The 25,323-nt window shown below is 43.5% G+C and overlaps 1 long non-coding RNA gene and 1 other non-coding gene across 4 annotated transcripts; one reads left to right on the top strand and one right to left on the bottom strand.

Moving 5' to 3' along the window:
- Window positions 1-961: 961 nt before the first annotated feature.
- LOC133484187 (uncharacterized) lies at window positions 962-15,729 on the bottom strand. Of its 3 annotated transcripts, none has more exons than XR_009790308.1 (3): window positions 15,645-15,729; window positions 14,759-14,848; window positions 962-1,920 (listed from the first exon to the last, which is right to left on the bottom strand). It is a non-coding gene; the product is annotated as an uncharacterized LOC133484187 (long non-coding RNA). The 3 variants fall into 3 exon arrangements; XR_009790309.1 differs by lacking the exon at window positions 962-1,920 and adding an exon at window positions 8,969-9,242; XR_009790307.1 differs by lacking the exon at window positions 962-1,920 and adding an exon at window positions 10,662-12,103.
- A 7,765-nt stretch (window positions 15,730-23,494) lies between these two features.
- Window positions 23,495-23,567, top strand: trnat-ugu (transfer RNA threonine (anticodon UGU)). Its single transcript has one exon. It is a non-coding gene; the product is annotated as a tRNA-Thr (tRNA).
- The last annotated feature ends 1,756 nt before the right edge of the window (window positions 23,568-25,323 follow it).

A 25,323-nucleotide genomic window follows, 5' to 3' on the forward strand; every position in this document is an offset into this window, starting at 1 on the left:
AGACCACGTGGTTCATCAGCAAGTAGGCGGTTACTTTGTGCCGTGTCGTTTGGTGCGGGCAAGCATTCTATCCATTTGGTGAATGCGCACGTGACTGTGAGGAAGTATTTATTTCCTCATGTGGACTTGACCATTGGTCCCACCCAGTCAATCTGTAGGTCAGTCCACGGGAATGCAACTCCTCTTTGTTGGAGAGGTGCTCTGTGGTTGGGGTTGGTTGGCTAAAATTGGCAGCATACCAGACAGCCTTTGATGTAGGCTGTTACATCTTTGTCCATGTGTGGCCAGTATACTGCTTGGCGTAGGGCCGTGGTTTTTGCTTTGACGCCGCAGTGTCCTGCACAAGGTGCGTCGTGGGTGTAGGTCAGCATCACCCCCCCTTTGGCCCAGAGGGACCACAAACCTGGGAGGAGAGTGGTCCTCGGGGACATAAACAAGTAGGCCTTCGACGAGACGCAGCTTGTCCCTTTTTAGCCACAAGTCTGCAAGGTCTTGGTTGGCGGTGAGGTCGTCGGCAGAGATTGGGTTTGTGTCAGAGTCGGAGAGCCAATTTGAGAGCTTGGCGAGTGCCCGAGTCACCGGATTGTTGTGCGGCCAAGTCAAAGTCACGAGTCACAGAGGCGCCAGGCATTGGGTTGACGGAGTCGTACGAAGTGTCATCATGCGGCCGAGTGGTGGCAGGTTCAGTGGAGGCGGTTTGATGGCGAGTAATTACAGACACTGATGGGTTGGATAGAGTGGGGAGCCATGAGGCATCAAACTTTCATGGGGTACCAAGCCTTGCTTCGCCAAAGAGTCAGTGAAGTCGTTATAAATCTTATCAGTCCCGGAACACGAGAGTGACCTCGGACTTTCTTCCAGTTGACGTGCATGTTATTCGAATTGACTAGATGGTCGCATGTAATGATTAGATAGTTGTTGGATTTATCTTACCCAACATTATAAAAAATAGACACAAAAGGAATGAAGACACTGGTTTCTTTTTCTCATGAGGAGGGCGTATGGGAGATTGTTCAGATCACAGCCTCTCAACACGCTCTAACCAATCTCTCCCGTCGCTCCTGCATTTATTTGAAAATAGGAGGGTTTTTCCCAGACATAATGTTCTAAACAATAAGACACAACACAAAACATTGGACCAACACCTGTCACGTCCCCGACCACATACGATCACGTCCTTGGTCCAGGTGCCCTTCCATCGGATGATGCTGAGTCATCTTTTTGAAGGCGAGACATCTAAAATCGTCCATAATACTAATGCAAGCTAAGCAAATAAATGATAACTTCTAGAATATATTTAACATTTCCCTCCTGTTTATCATGTATTTGCACAAATTCTCATATCATCTTACCGTCACTTCATTTCGATTTTTAACTGTAGAATCATTTTTATGAAACAAATACATTTACACTCAGAGTAAACTTGTCATACACGAATGTTGTAGTTTAAACATCGTAATCATCTGCATCAGGAAACAAATCAGTTAAAGTAAAATCAGCATTATCATCATTATCATCATACAGTAATGGATACATCAGCTCCATACGGTTCTTCATGTGGGTTATGGCTGTGGTGATTAATTTACTGATTAATGCTCGAATGCATGGGAAACAACAACATCCACACAATGTCAGAATGGCTGCAAAAACAGCAATTGATATCAATATTGGTGAAATTAGGGTTTTATATTTACCAAAAACGTCCATTCAGCTGTCCCACAAGGAGTGTTGATTGAGGGTCCGTAGACCATCGATCGCTCTGGTCAAGCTGCCATCTGAAGCAGTATTGTTTGTTCTCATAACATACCGCAAACACTTCCCTCTCTTGCGAGGAGCATGTCGTCAGCTATGCGGCCTTGGAACGTCCTTGAGCTGCTCGTGCACAGCTTCCAACCCACTCTGAGTCCAATTTCCTAATCTCTGTACATTGAAGTGGATATAGTTTATCCCATCAACATTTTTATTAATCGTACACCAACAGCATATGAAGTATTCAAATCCTCATGCAACTTGGTCAGCTAATTTGTATTGATTAGGAACCCCACGAGGAACACCTATGGCGTCGATGTATGTTTTATGTTGGATAATTTTGCCTCTGCCAGGATAAATCTCTTTTTTGTCAAGTATGTCCAAAACACACAAGGAATTTGTCTCCGGTAGTTGGAGCCGCTCTAGTACAACAGACAGTCAATTTACAGAACACTTTGGAGACATAAAGACATTGACAAAAAACAATTGTGCAAAAAGATGCTGTCCTCTCGCAGCAGTTTGAATGACTAATATCGCAATAGTCCGGTGCAATGACCGTTGTGAAAAGGGCGCTGAGACTTCAAGGAGTGTATGCAGTTTAAAGTGACGAGTAGTGCGATAATCTGGGACAATGGTTGTGCAAATGTTGCAGATGCTCCTCAATCAGTGTGCAAATGGAATAATACAATCTTGTGATAATTATGCCGGAACTATGCGCAACAAAGGCCTGGGACCCATGCAAACCACACAATCTTTTCTCGCTACATTTGCTGCTTGTTCCATCAATAGTAACCAATTGTTATTTTGTCCTGAAACTCCTGTGACAACAAGGAACCGATCATCAGTAGTTATGTTGTTAACCATTAAAATTTGTCCACCTTTCTTTGAAGTTTTCAATGGCATTTTTGGTTTAACACGGTTCCTGTAACACAATACCACTTGGAAGTGGGGATCTTTTCCACCAGAATAGGCCCACAAGCTCACTATCAAACACATTGGGTGACTTGATTTGTATTTCAATATTAAACTATGGGCCGTTTTGCTTAGGTTAAACTTCTTTCTTTGTTCTTTTGCTGTTTTTTTTGACCAACTGGACCAATCATAACCTGTTTCACCAATGAGGTGTTCCCATCCAAAGCCTATAGTTGCATACCAGTCATATCCAAATCCCCAATTCTGCCCATTCTCTTGAGCATCATTGGTGAGAGCCGCATATGGAATTATGATTAAAGCAGCTTGATTTTGGGGGGCACAAAATATTAAACCGTTTTGCCGCATTTGGAGGCCATGCCCACAATTTTGATCATCAGCTGTACTCCTTTTGATACGAGTTAATGATTCAAAAAATTTTTATTATTGGGTTCGTCATATTGGTCCAGTTGGTAGGTGATTTTCTATCTAAAAAATTGGTTGTATCATTTAGGGTGGGACGTCCCATGTACCACATAAACAAAACCAACACCATAGTAGCCAAAGTTGCTACGTAACAACTTATCGAATCTCATAACCAACGTGGGTGTGCCTTTCTGCTGAGTTCTCACTAAAAGGGTTGGTGTCTTTTTTCGTCACTGACCAGCAAGCGTTTTCAGAATCTACACATCTGCTCCCGCTCCGTTATCAGACTTTTGCTCACCTTCCCAATTTGAGTACTCAGCTGAAATGACTCTTTTACAGTGTGTTAAATGAACCCACGTGTTTCTTTCTGCTATTTTTTTAGGGCTGTAAAGTGTCCATCTATCTGTGCCACCATCCCTCCGGTTGAGACATGTGACACAGCATGGCTCAATATAGCAGCCCATTTGAATAGGTTTTTTTTTTTTTCTTCTTCTGTGCTAATGTAAATTTCATTTTGTAGTTTTTCACTTTGTTTTTCCCAATAATTACATTCTTGTTGTGAAATACTCATATTGGCTATCAGTATAGATTGTACCATCTTTATTTATCATTAGTTTGCATGCCTCGGTTAATGCTACTAATTCAGCAGCTTGTTCAGCCAATTCCTGTCAATCATGGTGCGTGCCTTCATCAAGTAAGGTGGAAGGCCTAGCGCAGCACTGGACACCAAATGTTTAATGTCACAGAAGGCCTTTTCTGCCTCTGTACTCGATTAAACAGATGATGTCATTTTAAGGTTGTCTTCATACATTAATTTTGACAATGGTGCAACAATTTCTGCATAGTTTGGAATCCATGCTCTACAATAATTTGTCAGACCTAAAAATGATTATTATATGTTTCTTCATCTGTGGTTTAAGATTTTTTAATACTATAGCTTTCCTGTCTTCTAATATAGTCCTTCCTCCTACACTGAAATTATGGCCTTGTCATGAACGGAACAGCGGATAGGACCCAAAAATGCACGACTTGAAAACAGATGGACAGTTTCCAAAAAGAGAGGTTTAATAGACGGGCATAGGTCGGTACACAGGCAGGCAATCCAAAAGAGGCAACAGTATCCAAAAACATGAGGCAAAGAGGCAAGGTTGATAATCGGAACAGGGTCAAGCCTTACTGTGAGTCTATGACGTGGAAACAAGGAATGCTGGAACGCGACAACAAGGTACAACGAACTGGCAACGAGAGGAAACTAGACACGAGGTTATATACAATGGGTAATTAGGGTGAACGAGGCACAGGTGGTGAAGATGCTCACAGGAGCAGGTGTGTGTGAAACAGGGGGGAAGACAAAACCCGGAACACATACACACACACACACACACATGACAGTACCCCCCCCCCCCCCCCCTTAACGGCCGGACCCAGACGGCCCTGGGGCTCCTGGATGCGCAACGTGGAAGTCCCGAATGAGCGAATCATCCACGATAAACGCAGACGGTACCCAGGAACGCTCCTCAGGCCCATAGCCCTCCCAGTCCACCAGATATTGAAACCCCCTGCCCCTCCGACGAGATGACAGCCGCTTCACAGAGAAGACAGGGCCCCCATCCACAAACTGGGGGAGAGGAGGGGGCCTGGAAGGCGGGACCAGAGGGGACTCCCGGGCTGGCTTGAGTAGGCTGACGTGAAAAGTAGGGTGGACCCGCATAGACCTTGGGAGCCTCAGCTTCACGGTGACAGGGTTGATGATTTTTGTGATGGGGAAGGGCCCAACGAACCTGGGAGCGAGCTTCTTGGACTCCACCCGGAGTGGAATATGCTTGGTCGAGAGCCAAACTCGCTGACCCACTTTGTAGTTCGGGGCCGGTGTCCTCCGACGGTCAGCAGCGATCTTGTAAGACCTTCCCTGGCGCAGCAGCATCTGGCGGGCTCGCTCCCAGGTCCTCATGCAGCGTCTCACCAAGGTTAATGCTGCTGGAACTGTGGATTCTGGGGCTATGGCAGGAAACAGAGATGGTTGGTAACCATGCACAACGTGAAAAGGCGATAGACCAGTGGATGCAGAGGGGAGGGAATTGTGGGACCTAAACCAGTTTCTGAGACCAGGATCGCGGCTCCTGTGAAGCGAGACATCGGAGCCTCGTCTCCAGGTCCTGGTTCAGCCTCTCGGTTTGGCCGTTGGTTTCAGGATGAAACCCAGATGACAGACTGACAGTAGCACCTATGAGATTGCAAAACTCCTTCCAAAATTGCGAAATGAATTGGGGACCCCTATCAGACACCACATTCTTTGGGAAACCATGGAACTTAAAAACCTGATTAATCATTAGCTCGGCAGTGTCCTTAGCTGAGGGGAGTTTTGGAAGTGCAATGAAGTGTGCCATCTTAGAGAACCTGTCAACAACTGTAAGAATGGTGGTATTGCCTTTAGAGGCCGGTAATCCTGTCACAATGTCTACGGAAATGTCTGACCAAGGATGTTGTGGTATTGGCAGGGGTCGCAACTCCTCAGAAGGACGTTGATGAGAGGGCTTGTTAGCAGCACATACCTGGCAAGCATTGACGTAATCGATAACATCCCTCCTAACATTAGGCCACCAAAAGCGCTGTTCGACCACTGATTGCGTCTTGGCAATGCCTGGGTGACATACAGTTCGGTTCGTGTGAGCCCAGTGGATGACTCTTCCCCTTAAGGTCGGAACCACATAAAGCCTGTTCTCAGGGCAATCTTCAGGGCTAGGACTGTCTTTCAGAGCCCCTTTGACCGCATTTTCAATTTCCCACACAAACGCGGAAATGAAACATGATTTAGGCAAGATAGTCTTAGGGTCGGACAAAGAATTCTCTTCGGAGAAAATGCGTGACAAAGCATCTGGCTTACCATTTTTAGAACCCGGTCGGTAGGATAACGTAAAATTAAATCTAGTGAAGAACAGAGCCCATCTAGCCTGCCTCGCATTTAATCTTTTAGCAGTCTTGATATATTCAAAGTTCTTGTGATCTGTCCATACTAAAAACGGAGTCTGTGCCCCCTCTAGCCAGTGCCTCCACTCCATCAAAGCCACCTTGACTGCCAACAATTCACGGTCACCAATGTCATAATTTCTCTCAGCTGGGGTCAATTTTTTGGAGAGGAAAGCACAAGGATGTAACTTATCATCCTTGAGAGATTTCTGGGAGAGCACTGCTCCTATTCCGGCATCAGACGCATCGACTTCCACCACAAACTGGTGTTTGAGATCTGGCAAAGTAAGGATGGGAGCGGAGGTAAAGCTCGACTTAAGTTTTTGAAAAGCTGCCTGACAAAGCGGGTTCCATACAAAAGGTTGGTGTGGCGAGGTAAGATCATGCAAAGGAGAGGCTATTGAACTGAAATTTCTAATGAATTTTCTGTAGAAGTTTGCGAACCCTAAGAACCTTTGTACATCTTTGCGTGACGTGGGAGTAGGCCAATTAATAACTGCATCGACTTTGCAAGGGTCCATCTTGACTTCACCTTGAGCCAGGACGAAACCCAGAAAAGAAACGGACGCCTTGTGGAACTCACATTTCTCAGCCTTGACATAGAGTTGATTCTGCAGTAACTGCTGCAAAACAGAGCGGACATGAATAATGTGAGTCTCCTCATCCGGGGAGAATATCAAAATGTCATCTAGATAAACAAAAACATAAACATTCAACATGTCACGCAGGACATCGTTGACAAGGTTCTGGAAAACAGCTGGAGCGTTAGTAAGCCCAAAGGCCATTACCAAATATTCATAATGTCCCGTTGGTGTGTTGAATGCTGTTTTCCATTCATCCCCCTCCCTTATCCTGACTAGATGATATGCATTTCTTAAGTCCAGTTTGGTGAAAATCTTGGCTCGCTCCAGGAACTCAAAGGCGGTGGAGATGAGAGGAAGAGGGTATCTGTTTTTTACCGTGATCTCGTTGAGACCCCGGTAATCGATACAGGGTCGCAGGGTCTTGTCTTTCTTGTCCACGAAGAAAAATCCTGCTCCCGCAGGGGATGAAGATGGGCGAATGATCCCGGCTGCCAGTGATTCTTCTATGTACTCCTTCATGGCCTTGTGTTCCGGCCCTGAAAGAGAGAACAACCTCCCTCGTGGGGGTGTGGTTCCAGGCAGCAAGTCAACAGCACAGTCATAAGGTCTGTGGGGTGGAAGGGATTTGGCCTTGGATTTGGAAAAAACATCTTTAATATCCTGATAACAGGTGGGCACTTGAGATAAATCAGGATCCCCAGATGGGGTCTGTGGAGTGTCCTTAGAAACATGACCCTGAACATCACGTGGCGGCTTGAAACAGTTCCGGGCGCAATTGCTGCCCCATGACATAACCTGCCCAGAGGACCAGTCAATGTGGGGGTTATGTAATTTCAACCATGGGTTCCCTAAGATAAGGTCATGATTCATGGCGTCAAAAACATGAAAACTAATACGTTCCGAGTGAGAATCAGGGAATGTCAATGTGAGTGTTTGGGTGCGGTGAATGATCTTGCCCATAAAACTGCCGTCTGCAGCATAGGTGTTGCGGTGGAGTCTTATTCCAAAGGTTCTAAGGTGCATACGTCTAACCAGGATGGAGTTGAGTAAGTTTGCATCAGAACCAGAGTCAATTAATACAGGCGTATGAATTTCTTGATCAGGAGAGCATAGTGTCACTTTAGGAAGAACCCGTGTAGGGTCTTCCTTAATGAAATTCAGACTCACCTCTCCCGTGCCCTGGCTACCGGCACCGGCAACTTTGACGTGACAGTTGCTCACGGAATGACCCAACTGACCGCAGTAGAAGCACCGCCCTTCCCTCAGCCGGCGTTGACGTTCCTCAGGGGAGAGACGGAACCTGCCCAGTTGCATGGGTTCCTCCGTGGGGACACTAGCCAGTGGGTTGAAACCGGAACCAGGGGATCTGCCTTGGTTTGGCTGGTCACCGAGGCCCGTCCTCCAAGTGCGCGTTGACGCAGCCCTCCGCCGATCTCCATCTAGCTCGCGATCCAAAAGCCTCTTGTCGATTTTTACGGCAAGAGCAATGAGAGCGTCCAAGTCGGTCGGCAGGTCTAGCGGGACTAAATGATCCTTGACGGCGGGGGATAGTCCTTGAAAAAAGGCATCGAGTAGCGCCCAATTATTCCAATGACTCTCAGCTGCTAGAATGCGAAACTCAATCGCATAATCTGACACCCGGCGCTTGCCTTGTTGTAAGGTGACAAGGGAGCGAGTTGCCTCACGATCAGGAGTGGAAAATTGAAAAATTTGCTCCATAGTCTTTACGAAAAAAGCCCATGAATGACACGCGGCGAAATTGCGGCTCCATTCAGCAGTAGCCCACGCCTCCGGACGACCAGTCAGGTGGGAAATGACGAATGCGATTTTTGCCCGCTCGGTGGGGAATGCAGCTGCCTGCAGCTCAAAGTGGAGTTCGCACTGCATGATGAACGGCTTAATGTTCCCAGAATTTCCAGAGAACCTCTCCGGTCGAGAGAGCTGTGGGCAGACAGCAGCGGAGGTGGCAGGTGGCTGCATGGTGACTACTTCACATGGAAGTACCGTGGCGGTACTGGGTGTGGTGCCAACTGGTTCCTTCTCTTGAAAAAATTTCATAAGAAGTTCAAACTGCGAGGCCACCTGTCTCATCATATTGTCCTGATAACTTGACAGTCCCTCTAGATGAAGGTGGAGGGCAGCAATCTGCTCATCCTGCTTCATGAGGCGTTGACCCTGCGCTTGAAGGGCTTTGCGCACCGGGTCTGAGTCTGCTGGGTCCATGTTATGGCCAGTTCGTTCTGTCATGAACGGAACAGCGGATAGGACCCAAAAATGCACGACTCCAAAACAGATGGACAGTTTCCAAAAAGAGAGGTTTAATAGACGGGCATAGGTCGGTACACAGGCAGGCAATCCAAAAGAGGCAACAGTATCCAAAAACATGAGGCAAAGAGGCAAGGTCGATAATCGGAACAGGGTCAAGCCTTACTGTGAGTCTATGACGTGGAAACAAGGAATGATGGAACGCGACACACACACACACACATGACAGGCCGAGATATTTGACTTGCCTTTTACATCATTGCAATTTATTTTTGTTAACTTTATGTCCCTCTTCTGTTAGATGATGCAGCAAGGCCAATGAATCCTTGCATGTCTCTCCATCTGTAGATGCCAGAAGACATGCGTGTTGTCATAACTTGTGAATAATTAGTTGGACTTTCACAGTAACCTTGCGGTAATCTAGTAAATGTATATATATATTTTTTTTTTCTCAAATGTGAATGCAAACCAAAATTGACTGTTATTTTCTATTGGTACTGAAAAGAATGCATTACTTATGTCCACTACTGTAAACACAGTAGCGTCTGGTCTTAATGAATTTAACAATGTGCGTGGGTTTGGTACGCATGCTGCTCTCTGTATTACTGCAGCTCATCACATTCTTTTTTTTATCTTCTATTTTTGTCATAAGCTGCAAGGCTGCAGACAATAGGGCCTTTCCCACGTTTAACGGTGGTTTGTCTTTTATTTTTTTATATAATTTGATTCCTGCAACGCGGCTATTTTTTGTGTATTTAACCAACCATTAAAGCCGTGTTCGGTTATCCCTGTCTCTAAATATTAAATTTTATCAGGATCCTGTTTTTTTTTTTCTTTTAAATTTAATTTAATGAACCTCCAACCTTTACACTGCAGTGTATTCCTGTTTTTTATTTTACTACTTCCTTTCCCCATTTGAAAGAATTTGGTTCAGTGTAATACTACCTAGGGTCATCTAGAACACTGTTTCTTTTCAGTAGGATGGTGATTAAAATTTACTTTCTGTGGTAATTCTCACTTCAACTCTTTCGAGTGGAGAATTCTTGCCTTTGCATCCACAAAAGTCCACCGTTTACTTTCCCACTGTTTTGGTATGGAATGAAAAACCTAGTGGTTTCCCATTTCCCATTTACACTCTCATTCAAACAGTTTTCATTCACACTGGCTCGTCAGAGGACTCCGCCGTCCTATATGGAATTTAACTACGTTTGTCAACAGCTCATTAGAGGACTCCGCCGTCCTATACGGAATTTAACTACGACGCCACGAAACTTTCCTAGTTTCTTTATTCATTAAACACGGAATTTAAGTACGTACAGGACTCCGGCGTCCTCGCGGAATTTGTCGGACTCCGCCGTCCCTCCATTACTTGCCAGTGACTAGTATTACACAAGGTTTATTAAACACGGAATTTAAGTACGTACAGGACTCCGCCGTCCTCGCGGAATTTGTGGACTCCGCCGTCCTTTTTCCAAATTTTTTTTTTTTTAAATTTAACTCACCAGTCGTCTTCAATCCTGTGGATTGTCGTCAACCTTCAGATCCCAGTTGAGGAGGACGAAGACCAGTCCCGTAAAGGGTCTTACTTGCTTAACTGGAAGTCGGCTCCACAACTGGAATCCTCGGGTCTGTTGACATCCAGCTCGAAGGACCAATTTAATGTTGGATTTATCTTACCCAACATTATAAAAAATAGACACAAAAGGAATGAAGACACTGGTTTCTTTTTCTCATGAGGAGGGTGTATGGGAGATTGTTCAGATCACAGCCTCTCAACACGCTCTAAACAATCTCTCCCGTCGCTCCTGCATTTATTTGAAAATAGGAGGGTTTTTCCCAGACATAATGTTCTAAACAATAAGACACAACACAAAACATTGGACCAACACCTGTCACGTCCCCGACCACATCCGATCACGTCCTTGGTCCAGGCGCCCTTCCATCGGATGATGCTGAGTCATCTTTTTGAAGGCGAGACATCTAAAATCGTCCATAATACTAATCCAAGCTAAGCAAATAAATGATAACTTCTAGAATATATTTAACAGGGGTCAAGTCAAAGTCACGAGTCGCAGAGGCGCAGAGGCGCAAAGCATTGGGTTGACGGAGTCATACGAAGTCTCATCATGCGGCCGAGCGATGGCAGGTGCGGCGGAGGGGGTTTGACAGCGCATGATTACAGACACCGATGGGTTGATAGGGGTTGGAAGCCATGAGGCGTCAAACTGCCATGGGGTACCATGAAGGGCGCCTTGAATCGCCAGAGAGTCAGTCAAGTCTATTTAAAAACCTTATCCGGTCCCGCAATAGGAGCGTGACCTCCGACTTTCTTCCAATAGACGTGCATGTTGTTTGAATTAACTAGATGGTCGCATGTAACGATCGCGGTGTTTGACCGGTTTTCTCTCCAACGTGAGTAACCCATTACGTTCCCACGTCAGTAAGTGGCAGGTGAATGCGAGACGTGTGTAGTTTGAGTCGGTACAGATAACCAAGGAGGTGGTTTTGTGTTTTACCGCTAAGGTTAAGGTCCCTTCTCTGATGCGTTGGTTGTGAAGGAAGGTAACCGGATGGCGGTTTGTGCCAATGGTCACTTTTTGGCCTCCAATGTAGTTTGATGTTTGATGACTGTGGAGAGCAGGGCCTTATTACAGTCCGAGTATTTAAGCTCGCATAGGCAACGACGCGCTCGTCTTGGTTGTACATTTGGTAAAGACTACCGCTAAGGCAATGGTCCGAAAACCCTGCTTCGAGGAAGAATTGTCTCTTGCTGTCAGGATAGACAAGACATGGGGCAGAGCATAGCCGCTCTTTTAGGGACTGCATCGCGGCTTCTTACTCGTCACCCCAAACTAAAGGAGTGTCCTTTTTCAGGAGTTCGGTTAGGGGCGCGCGATATCCGCGAAGTGTTCGACGAACTGCCGGGAATAATTACACACACCAATAAAACTGCGAAGTTTGGAAACATTAGTGGGGGGCCCTGAATACGGCCGGATTGGGGTTCGATGCCATTCGGGCAATCAGGAGGCCGACATAATTGACGGCACCAATTTCCCTTGAGGAGGGAGATTTTGGCCCCGGCGGTTGCAAGTTGATAGGATAGGACGTGGTCAATTTCTGCCAGGTGGGCATCCAGCGAGGGACTTCTCATCATGATTTCATCAACGGATGAGGTTGCCTCTGGCTGCAGCGTCAGGGCAGGCCTTATTGAGGAAAATGTTGAATTCAGTCAGTGAGTTGGCGTAGCCAAATGGACACCTGGTGAATGTGTATTGCTTGTTGGCAAACGTGAAAGCCAATTTGTGCTGGATCCACTGGAATGGTCCAAAAGACGGAGGCTACATCGATCGTGTTGAAGAATTTAGCATTGCGCACTTTAGGAAGTTCTTGTTCGAGCTGGGCCATAGGCCAGCGGGACAAGGGAATTTGAGTGTTTAATCTACGATAGTCGATGGTGGGCTGCCATTTACCGTTCGTCTTTAGAACTGGCCAGAGAGGTGCCGAGTAGGTGCTATTGCATAGCCGAATAATGCCTTTGTCTAAACATTTATATGGTTTCACTGTTCTAACGGCCCTCTGAGGGAAATCATAACTACAATGCGGCCCGAGACAAAAAAAGAGTTTGGCACCCCTGCTTTAGCATGTCCCCCATCAGCTGAGTGGTGTCTCAAATGACTGTGTATGTCTGGGAGCAATAATGGCTACATTAGAAGACAGATTTTGTCTTTAAAAAAAAAAAATTAATAAATAAATGTAATTCTTTTTTTTTGAAAGGCTAATGCATGTGAAAGGCTAATGCATGTGATCTGGGAAATGAGTCCAATTATTTTTTTCCCCCTGTTGCCTCCTTCTGTTTCTGTTGCCTTGCCATTTCCAGCAGTACCTCTCATCGATCCATACATTTGTGTTTACCGAGAACATGTGGTCTAACTTTTGTGCTCTCTGGCCACATTAGATTTTTAAAATTGACAGAAGCAGTTCAGAGATGCAATTAAAAAAAAATCATCATAAATAAATAGATAAAATGAAAACTTCCAATTAACTAACCAATTATTTGTTAAATTTATAAATACAATAAAATTGTTTATTTTACTAATATGTTTGTATTTTATTATTTATAATTCTTCATAATACATGAAAAATGAAATAAATAACTTTTAACTTTCTAATTTTAGTGGAAAAACACCTGCTGAATTAATTAATTAATTAATTATTATAATAATTGTAATAATCAATATTACAGGACTGATAATGTAAGATTAAGGAGCGGAACAGGTGGCTTGTGGACCAAACTTTGCCCACCCCTGACCTAGAAAAAAAGCATGCTGATGAGTGAAATGTCAAGGAGAATGTCAATCTCCCAAAGATGGCTGAACAATTTTCTTCTGGATGAAAAGATGGTTGATTATGAAATTATATGAAAATATTTGTGTTTCATCTAAAGTTACGATTGGGTGCGGTTGGAGTTTAAATATGCAAAGCAACAAACATCTGCAGCATCAGTATTAACAAATACAAATTACACTGAATATGATACAACAGGCAGCACGACTGGTTCTCACGACTGGTTAGCACATCTGCCTCATAGTTCTGAGGACCGGGGTTCGAATACCGGCCGCGCCTGTGTGAAGTTTGCATCTTCTCCCCGTGCCTGAGTGGGTTTTCTCCGGGCACTCCGGTTTCCTCCCACATCCCAAAAACATGCATGAATTGGAGACTCTAAATTGCCCATAGGTGTGAATGTGAGTGTGAATGGTTGTTTGTTTGTGATTGGCTGGCGACCAGTTCAGGGTGTACCCTGCCTCTCGCCCAAAGATAGCTGGGATGGGCTCCAGCACGCCCCCGCGACCCTTGTGAGGATAAGCGGAACGGAAGATGAATGAATGAATTATACAACACCAATGAAAGTGTCAGCTAATAAACATAATGTTCATTCCATTCAACTGTCTTTCTCAGAATCAGAATCAGAATCAGAATCATCTTTATTTGCCAAGTATGTCCAAAACACACAAGGAATTTGTCTCCGGTAGTTGGAGCCGCTCTAGTACAACAGACAGTCAATTTACAGAACACTTTGGAGACATAAAGACATTGACAAAAAACAATTGTGCAAAAAGATGCTCTAGCACTTAGAGCAGTTCCAATGACTAATATCGCAATAGTCCGGTGCAATGACCATTGTGCAAAGGGCGCTGAGACTTCAAGGAGTGTATGCGGTTTAAAGTCTTGGTACAAAGTAGTTCTATACTGTGAACGGCCCTCGGCCAGATCATCCGTCACAAGGACAAACTGATCTTTGATTAAAACTGCTCCAAGCAATGCATTACATTTCCATAAATGGCCTTCCTCTTATCCCTTGGCACAATACTGAGATAAAGCTCCATCTTCACACCAAGCTTAATAGGAGGCACTGTCACACATAACATTGAATGACACCAGCTGTAGAAGTCTTATCCATTTCTACAAATGTGAACTTTGGTTTCCCATTTTCTGTAGCACTTGTCCTCATTAGGGTTGCGGGTGAAGTGGATCCTATCCCACCTGACATTTGTGCGAGAGGTGGCATACAGCCTGAATTGGTCGGCACTCAATCGCATTACAGGAGACATCTGATGTTCTTTTTTTTTTAAATTAATAATAGTAATTTTAAAAAAGATAAGTAAAACTGTTCCCATTCAGGTGTCTTAATGAAAGGGCTCTTGGCATTCTTAGGTCGAAATACACGAATACACATAAAGAATTATAGTACACTTAATGTTACAGAACATACTAGAAATTACTGTACTCGGTTGTCTGTATGTGTGTGTGTGTGTGGGTGGAGGGGGGGGGGGGATTAATGCAAATGAACCAATGCTCACCCAGTGGCTACGGAGCCAAAGAGCTTTCGTCACCATGGCTAGGGCATTGCAACTAGGAAAGTGCCTCCTTGTTCTCAAACAGCCCAAAGTCTGAATAGAAAAGCAAGCAGAAAAAGAGCAGAGAAAGACATTTTTACCAGTGGAGGCAAGCTGATGAATCACAATAAGAGGCTGATTTACTACCGGGTTGACGTTTTAAATGTAAATTTATCCAGGATTGGCACATACTGTACAACCACTTGCCACACACTCTGGATGAGTTATCAAACAAAACATATAACTTTTATCGAGTTGCTGGTTTCCCCCAAATTATTGGACCGAGTGATGTCTTTTCTATAAGTCACTAATATATTTGTCTTCCACTAACACTTCCAATTCCATCACTATAAACTTCATTTTGCACTTGTGGCCCTCTTTCCAACATTCTCAGAACATTTGAGTATCAGAATAAGAATCATCTTCATTTGTCAAGTATGTCAAAAACGCACAAGGAATTTGTCTCTGGGAGGAGCTAATTCTGATATTTTACGATAATCTGTTCTAAGAGTGCTGATCTGTTTCCCTTTTGGCTTTGACATGATGATACTTCTATATAGTCAGTTGGGAATGGAAGATCTTTGCACAAATTCAGAACCTAATAAAATATTTACTAAATTATTTAACTTTACACTTGATAGGTGAGGACGATTAGATATGCTACAGGACTATTGTTGCGTGCGACCTAACATAAGCAGCTTGATAATGTTTCTCCCGTGAAGAGTACATTTTCTGAAACCAGAGACATCACTCCCTTGCTCATTCTTAACCCAAATACACAGCGAGTAGAATCTTTTTAAAAATGCTTTGGGATAAGACAAAGAAGACAAGCAAATAAAGGAAAACTCACGTTTTTGTTTTGACTATATTCTCATTTTAACCTGCTCCACTAGAGATGTCTGTCCCCACACGCACATTGTGCTGCACTCATTTTCACTTCCGCTTTATTTTACATAGGCTCCTACTTCCTAATCCAACCTCATACTACTGCAGCTTTATTTATACTGTACAAGATGGTGCTTATCATTTACTCTCCTACATACCGTTTAAGTCAAATTTGATCCATTTTGACATATGACGGCAATATAAATACTGTGTATTTTTATTTATTTTTTTAATGGGACAGTGGTAAAAGTAGGCTTGAATCAGACTTGAACTGTTTGTTTTTCACCACAGCTAATAAGATGAAATCATTTTCTGAATCAGAGTGAATTTGTTGTGATCAATTCAACGAGCAATTAGCTATGTTACAACCAAGCCACTTCCATTCGACGGTCCCATTCGTTTCAAATCAGAACAACGCCGAATTGTCAGTAGGGCAAGGCCCATTTCTGATCTGATTTCTGAGCCATATTTGCTGTGGCACATCTGCCCGTAAACAAATGCAAGTAAATGGAATGAACTCCATAAACCAACGACCTGAGAAGTTAATGTCTCTCATTCACGCACGTATTCATTTAATTTGGAAAAAGACCCAATATGCAAAACGGCATGTTACTTTTAATCTGATGAATATAAATGTTTATTTCCATATATACTTCAATATTTCTCATTACAGTAACAGCATTAAATACATTGATAAAGTTTAAATCACTTGTGCAAACAATAGAAAAATACATGTTGTTTTTGGTGCTTACCTATCGAATATCCGAAACATATCAATAACGAATAATGAATTTATAATCATGTAAAAAATTACACACTATGTTTTTAGTGCCTATCTGCTTCCCAAATAGACACACAGACACACACACAAACTCCTACTCACAGACATAGCGACATCAAAGATGAGGTGAAGATATCAGGCAGTGTCACAAATATACAAAGATATTGAAAATAAATATTGATAATCTGGTCAAGAACCAGTGGGAGGAAATGTCTGCAGACAGTACATGGTACAAATTGTTGCTGTCAGGATAAAATATAATGGTTATGAATTGAAACACCAATAACGACACAAATACCTAAGATGTTTTTAGTAGTTTTCATATATTTTTGCACAGTAGTCCACTGTAGCTGTCACAAAAAGTGTTTCTTTTTGTACAGAGTTTTATGTTACTACAGAGAAAATGTCTCGTTTTAAACGTAACGTGGCATGTTACAACCACCGACTGGTCACATTGAATATTGCACTGAATAGTCAGCATGCAGCGTCACATGATCAATAAAAAGGAAACGTGCTGCCAGGAGACAGAGGCCGGTCGGTGAAAACAAGAAAATGGACACGTCACCCCCCCCCCCCCCCCCCCCCCCCACACACACACACACACACAGTGATCCAGTCTCAAGAGAGTAGAGCCAAATGAAGGTGAAGTCTCACATTGAAAGAATCCCTGGCAATGACCAGGCTTCCAGTACCAGAGCCGTTCATATTTACAGGAGACCCACTCAAATTCACTGGGTGGCGCACCTGCTCTAAAGTTCTAATTGAGACAAGCTGTACAGATCCAGCACATAAACTGTTCTATTTGAAAAAATATATAGGCGGAGAAGAACTTCGTGTGTTAGAAGGAGTTTTATCAAAGTGATGAGGAAGCATATACCTGCAGGCTTGGGATGCCTCAAACAAACGATATGGCCACCCGTTTGTAGTTCAAAGAGCTTCTGTGAAAAACTGAGCAGCTGGCCAAAGATTGGTTCAAAAGAAACTCTTAAATTAAGAGAGTTTAGTGATATCCTCATCTCCTGTAAGAATGCTATGTGCAAGGTCTCAGGGTTTTAGATGATTGTGAGGAAAATAAAAAATGACTACTGAAACTTCCTGACTGGGCAACAACCCGCTGGAACCGGCATGTCACTAAAACACTAAATGAAGGGAAGCCATATCCGGGTTTCACAGAATTTGCAGATTTTGTGGCCGAAGAGGCACGCATAGCATGCAATCCAGTATCATCCCTATATGCATTAAAGCACATATGCGAAAAACCTGAAAAAGAACAGAAACGTCTGAAGGCCAGTGTCCTGGTGGCATCAACAAAGGTGTCTAAAACTCCAAAGGCCACAGGTACATCACAGGTTCCATAAAGGTTCCAAACCTAGCCCCTCTCCAACTCAGAACAAATTGAATGTATCTGCTGTCAACAAAATCATTTCATCTATAAATGTGAAAAGTTTGCTGCAATGTCTCTTGAAGAAAGGAAACAATTCATCATGGACAACAATATGTGCTTTGGTTGCCACAGAGTTGGCCATATCTCCAAAAATTTGTCGCCAGAGATTCACTTGTAATATTTGCAGGCGGAGCCACAACTATCCGCTCCATGAAGAATGTCCTCAAGCAGACAAGCCTGAAACACCACCACAAGAGGAAAGTGATTCAACCGTTACATGCAGTGTGAGAGTGGGCAACAGTGATTGCACTTCAATGATTGTTCCAGTGTGGCTCTCTTGGGCAGCAGAGAAAGGCCAAGAAATCTTGGTGTACGCACTGTTGGACACACAAAGCAGTAATACGTTCATTGACCAAGACATTTGTGAAAAAACTCAAGCAAACACAGAACCTGTTAAGTTAAAACTAACAACAATGACTGACAGGGGTTTAATCGTGCCTTGTCAAAAGGTGGAAGGACTAAGAGTAAGAGGGTACCATTCCCAAGAGGACATTGATTGTATATCAGGATTGTTGCTGATGAAGAAGTGCATTGTACACTGGTCATGAGTAAAGCCAGAGTGGCACCCACAAGCATTGTCACCATCCCGCGCCTTGAGTTCACTGCAGCCAAAGTTTCTACCGGAGTAAGTAACTTCTTCAGAGCAGAGCTTGAGCTGAAGATAGATGAGGTGTTTTTCTGGACAGATTCTCGAGTTGTGCTTGGGTAAATTAAGAATGAAGCTCGACACTTTCATGTTTATGTTGCTAATCGCATCCAGAAAATAAAACACTATAGATCCAAGAGAAGAGTTCTACATTGAAACTGATCAAAATCCAGCGGATCATGCCTCTAGGGGTCTCAAGGTGGCAGACCTGATCGACTCAAACTGGCTCTCTGGACCTAAGTTTTTATCCGATCGAGAAATTGACACAAAACAACATTCCCCAGAGGTTCTTGTTGGGGACCCAGAGGTAAAAGTCCTGAAGACAAATGCCCTTGAGACAGACAGCTCTCTTGAGAGGTTCTCAAGATTCTCTGACTGGAATATTGCCCTCAATGTTCTTGCAAGTTTTAAAAGAATGGCAAAGAGAGACAAGTCAGAGCACATGAGTGTGGAGGAGAGGAAAATGGCTGCCTTTGTACTCATCCAGGCAGCACAAAGAGAGGCCTTTGAAGAAGAGCTGAAATGGTTCGGTCCAAAATCAGCTAAACTACCAAAAACTCATAAGATGTGCCAACTTGATCCCATCCTTGTGAACGACCTGCTTAGGGTCGGAGGGCGGTTGAGAAAGTCTTCTGCATCATTTGAGCCGAGACATCCAGTGATCCTTCCTAAGGAAGGCATTGTCACAAAACTTATACTCGACCACAATCACAAAAAAACACAACATCGAGGCTGAGGCCAAACATTGAACAAACTCAGGGCCAATGGTTATTGGATACTAGGTGCCAGTAAGGTAGTGGCCAAACATATTAAGTGTTGTGTCACTTGCAGAAAGGTGTGTGGAGCGATCCGGACAGTCAGGAGTGTTATGAGTTCTGTCTTGGCAGAAGCCGCAGGAAGGCAAGATGACACCTCATTGAGAAGATTCTTCGACGAGGGCATGTCGATTGTGAACAATCGCCCACTCACTACAGATAGAATCAGTGACCCCACAAGTGTTGAGCCTTTGACACCTAATCATTTGCTCACAATGAAATGTCTCTGCCCCTTCCGCCTCCTGGCAAATTTGTTACGGAATATTTGTTCGGCAGAAAGAGGTGGCAGAGGGTGCAATATCTAACAGAGCAATTCTGGAGCAGGTGGCGCAAAGAATACTTGGCCAACATAAGCCTAAGACAGCAGGGGCATGCACCTAAAATAAATGTGCAAGTTGGGGATGTAGTGATTGTCAAGGAGGACAATATTCCCAAAAATGAGTGTAAATTGCCCAGAGTAGTTCAGACAAGTGAAGATGGATGGTCTTCTGCGAAAGGTTAAGATCAAATTGGACAGAGGGATTTAGGAAAGAAAGGTGAACGTTTGAAGCAACTATCCTTTCTTGAGTGACCAGTTCAAAAACATTTTCAACTAATACTAGTTGAAAATGAGTCCTAGACTATAGCGACAAGGAACAAAAACCTGATAACACAAATGCAAAAGAGTGGTTTGCAAGTTTGAAGATTACAGGAAGTCCTCGATTTACGAACGAGTTCCGTTCCTACGCTGGCGACGTAACACGAATTTCCGTGTAAGTCGGATTTCACCGTTAAAGTCGAAATTTACGGCGAAATACTTCTGTTACAGGTATTGTCCCAGGTGACTGTGACAGCAAGCTCTGTGTGTGGGCGTGCGCGTCGATATGTGAGTGAGACGGCACTGCGCAGGCGTCATCCGGCGGGACTGTGAAGGAGGAAGGAGTGTGCATCGGTGCGAGTGTGTACAGTAGCAAGTGTAGGGCCCGCGACCGGGGAAGAGTATCGATTAGCAGAGGACCCGTTGATGTTGAATGTGCAGTAATAAAGCCATTAAAGTAGCAAATCGGTGCTTCGTGCCTTTTTTGTTGCCACCACCCATCTCAGCTGTGCAACGAGAGAAGGGAGTTAACCCCTGCGTCTCCCGACCACGGTCAGGTGCCCATAACAGGAAAGGTTAACACTTCGTATGAAGAAACAAAAATTAAGATGCTTTACTTCAGAATCAGAATCATCTTTATTTGCCAAGTTTGTCCAAAACACACAAGGAAATTGTCTCCGGTAGTTGGAGCCGCTCTAGTACAAAAGACAGTCAATTTACAGAACACTTTGGAGACATAAAGACATTGACAAAAAACAATTGTGCAAAAAGATGCAGAGTCCTCTTGCACTTAGAGCAGTTTGAATGACTAATATTGCAATAGTCCGGTGCAATGACCATTGTGCAAAGAGCGCTGAGACTTCAAGGAGTGTATGCGGTTTAAAGTGACGAGTAGTGCGATAATCTGGGACAGTGGTTGTGCAAATGTTACAGATACTCCTCAATCAGTGTGCAAATGGAGCAGATGCTACTCTGGCATGAGTGGCCAGTATATGCAAATAATGCAGCATGGTGAGACAACTACAGTGAGTGCACGAGTAATACATAATTGGCCCCACAGAAATGTGACAACGAACTCGTCAAAAAATTACCATTAATGCTGAGTGTGAAAAAAGGAGGGCGAAAAAGGCAGATACTCCCGGCGCACAAACACAGACAAGCACTATGCACTACCTACGCAGAAACACTGTGGTGCTGGGGACAAAATGGCTGAGGCACGGGCGTCGTGAAGTCGAAACGTAGGTCGAGTACATCGTAACTCGAGGACTACATTGTTTTGATGTTGAGGCGGCATGACTAGATGGTTGATTGTCAATTCAGAGAAAATTACAAGATTTATTCTGTTTAACATATGGGTGAATATAAATTTTGTAATTTCGGTGGCAGTGTAGCTGTCACAAAAAGTGTTTCTTTTTGGACAGAGTTTTATGTTCATGCACCATCAGGGTGCAAATTGTTAACCATTGTTAACCCTAACTCTAACCCTGGATAGGCTGACAGATGAGGTTACACTGGAATCCCCGTGGACCGTGATGTTTGCAGATGACGTGATCTGCAGTTAAAGCAGGGAGCAGGTGGAGGAACAGAAACATGGAGGCATGCACTGGAAAGCAGAGGAATGAAGATTAGCCGAAGTAAGACAGAATATATGTGCATGAACGAGAGGGGTGGTGGGGGAAGAGTGAGGTTCCAGGGAGAAGAGATAGCAAGGGTGGAGGACTTGAAATACTTGGGGTCAACCGTCCAGAGCAATGGTGAGTGTGGTCAGGAAGTGAAGAAACGGATCCAAGCAGGTTAGAACGGGTGGAGGAAGGTGTCAAGTGTGTCATGTGACAGAAGTCTCTCTGCTTGGATGAAGGGCAAAGTTTATAAAACAGGGGTGAGGCCAGCCATGATGTACGGATTAGTGGCACTCAATTTTGTAAAATTCGGTGTTAGCACATGAGCTGATTTAATAACAGAAGGTCTCATAGCTCAGTGGGTAGAACAATGGTCTTGTAAATCTTAGGTCGTGAGTTCAATTCTCACTGTGACTTACCACCCAACTGCAGTTTCTATGCTTATGCTAACCATTCTTGAGTTGCTAGTATACGTTCTGCGGCCATTTTTGCTGAACATGCTAAGGCATCATTTTGTAGCCCTGATATCAGTTCCCCCATGCTCAGTCATCCCTGCATTATAAAGTTTTCTCAAGTACAAATAACCATATACTGGAACTATCATGCACTATTTGCAAGCACTCCCACCCATATCCTCAGCCCTGGTCTTGTTAACCATGGGTCGTGATTTCAACTCTCACAAGTTTTTGGTTTATGGGCTGTGATTCGGATGTTGCTTTTGGCACTTCAATGTATTAGTGATCTTCTGTCATCGTTAGTTCTGTGTTGGCTTGTTCACCGAAAGGATTACGCAAGACCAAAGAGTGAGGACTCATTCCTCAGTGGTACGAGCCATGGTCTACAAAGCCAGTGGTTGGATTAACCAAGAAAATATACTGGAAAAAGTGATGCAGTTGTCCTTAGAATACCTCAAAAACCTGCAGGTCAATGTTTTGTCTCATCCAATCAAAGCAATGTTGTTGGATTTTCAGGTTGTCTTTGGATTTTCAAAATGCTGACCATGGCAATTAAAATAGACTAGGCTAATAGCTCATATCTCAGCCGTTAGAGCACTGGTCTTGTAAACCAGGGGTTGTGAGTTCAATTCTCACTGAACCCTGTTGGCAATCTAAACAGCTGCTGTCTCTTATGTGAAACAGGATAACTCCACCCAAACTGACAAATACAAAGTGCTTTTTAAACACACACCGACTACTCGCCACTACGAGCTAATCTGGGACATATTATTAGCACTGTGGCAACAAAATTAGCACTTTCACAAAAATGCTAACGCTAGCCTAGAAAACAAGTGCTTAGATCCCTGGTATAGTAAACCAGTAACTAAATGAGCATGTAAATATCATGCGCAAATCAAGCCTCATACATTTGTATTTCTGCTGCATCTCCAGCCTTTGCTGCATTTGCATCTTTGCGCTAACTCACAAATGGGGTTTAGCATTTGTTTTATTGTTGTTCTCGTGTTATCGTTACGTTATTTATTTTTATTTTCTGATTCTATTGTGATTTCACTTCAAGACTTATTCGGCTAATTCGGGACTTTGGGTATCGAATTTCGTGCAATATCATGTGTAAATGTGTGTTGGTAAGACAATTAAATTCCTTGAAACCTTGTTTCTTAACAAGCTGACAATGCACTTTTGCCAACTTTGTGGTTGTGAGCTCTTTAACCAAAATGTTAACTTAGGCCTCGCCTGTGTGGAGCTTGCATGTTCTCCCGGTTCCTGCGTGGGCCTTCACCAGGTACTCCTGTTTCCTCCCACATTGCAAAAACATGCATGATAGGTTAATTGAAGCCTATAAATTGCCCATAGCATGTGTAAATGTGTGTTGGTATGACAATTAAATTCCTTAAAACCCTTTTTCTAAAAAAGCTGAAAATTTGCCGTGTTTGTTAGATAGTTAACCAAAATGGTAACTCTAACATGAAAAGAAAGGCCTCATAGCTCAGTGGCTAGAGCACTGGTCTTGTAAACTAGGGGTCGTGAGTTCAATTCTCACTGAGGCCTAAAGTCAAGTTTCACATTTGTTATCCATGATCCTAGCCAAGGTAGGAAACTAGCTTCCTGTACAGCCATTTTGAGAGTGTCAAAACCCATGACGTACTCTGTCATCCCTTGCTAACATACCATTAGCACTATGGTTAACAAACTGATCACAGACATTTCCAAGCTTTGCACTACCTTTTGTAAAATTTGGTGATAGCTCATGAGCTAAAATACTAACAGAAGGTGTCATATCTCAGGGGCGAGAGCACTGGTCTTGTAAATCAAGGGTCACGATTTCAATTCTTACTGGGGCCTACCACCCAGATACAGATTCAATGTTTATGCTAACAATTCTTGAGTTGTGGTTTCTTTGTAGTCTAATGGATATTTATTTAGAATTACAATCGTTCAGTCGAATAGAGCAAAGTTTTTAAACCATGGAAACTACCAACATCACACTCAATTGCTCTTATCCTGCCGTTGCCTATGCTAAAACCCAAGGTCTCATAGCTCTGCCGTTAGAGCACTGGTCTTGAAAACCAGGGGTCGTGACTTCAATTCTCACTGTGGTCTGTTGGCAATCTAAACAGCTGCTGTCTATTATGTGAAACAGGATAACTCCACCCAACTGCTACACTCTGCAGTTATCATTGGAACAGCAACCTTCTTCTCATCAGTCAATACTCACAATCTCTGTACCATAAATTTCCATTTTGGTCCTGCTGAAGGTCAACAATGTATTCCCACAAACTGACAAATACAAAGTGCTTTTTAAACACACACCTATGACTAGCCACTACGAGCTAATCTGGGACATATTATTCTGTGGCAACGAAATTAACGCTTTCACCAAAATGCCAACGCTATCCTAGAGAACAAGTGCCTAGGTTCCTGGTATAGTAAACCAGTAACTAAATGAGCATGTAAAGATCATGCACAATTCAAGCCTCATACATTTGTATTTCTGCTGCATCCACAGTCTTTGCTGCATTTGCATCTTTGCGTTAACTCACAACTGGGGTTTAGCATTTGTTTTATGGTTGTTATTGTTGTGTTATCGTTAAGTTATTTATTTTTATTTTCTGATTCTATTGTGATTTCACTTCAAGACTTATTCGGCTAATCCGGGACTTTGGGTATCAAATTTCGTGCAATATCATGTGTAAATGTGTGTTGGTAAGAAAATTTAATTCCTTGAAACCTTTTTTAACAAGCTGACAATGCACTTTTGCCCACTTTGTTGTTGTTAGCTTGTTAACCAAAATGCTAACTCAGGCTTTCCATGGTAGGTTAATTGAAGACTCTAAATTGCCCATAGCATGTGTAAATGTGTGTTGGTATTACAATTAAATTCCTTAAAACCTTTTTTCTAAACAAGCCGACAATGCATTCCCTTTGGTTGTTAGCTCATTAACCAAAATGGTAACTCTAAACTGGAAAGAAAGGCTTCATAGCTCAGTGGTTAGCGCACTGATCTAGTAAACCACGGGTCGTGAGTTCAATTCTCACTGAGCCCTGAAGTCTAGTTTCACAGTTGTTATACATGATGTTAGCCAAGGTAGAAAACCAGCTTTCTATGTAGCCATTTTGAGCATGTCAAAAGCCATGACGTACTCTGTCATCCCTTGCGAACATCCCATTAACACTATGGTTGACAAGCTGATCACAGACATTTCCAAGCTTTGCTCTTCATTTTGAGTGGTTGCTCATGAGCTAAAATGCTAACAGAAGGTCTCATATCTCAGGGGCGAGAGCACTGGTCTTGTAAACCAGGGGT

Source organism: Phyllopteryx taeniolatus, chromosome 9 (assembly GCF_024500385.1).
Source record: "Phyllopteryx taeniolatus isolate TA_2022b chromosome 9, UOR_Ptae_1.2, whole genome shotgun sequence".
Classification (NCBI taxonomy): domain Eukaryota; kingdom Metazoa; phylum Chordata; class Actinopteri; order Syngnathiformes; family Syngnathidae; genus Phyllopteryx; species Phyllopteryx taeniolatus.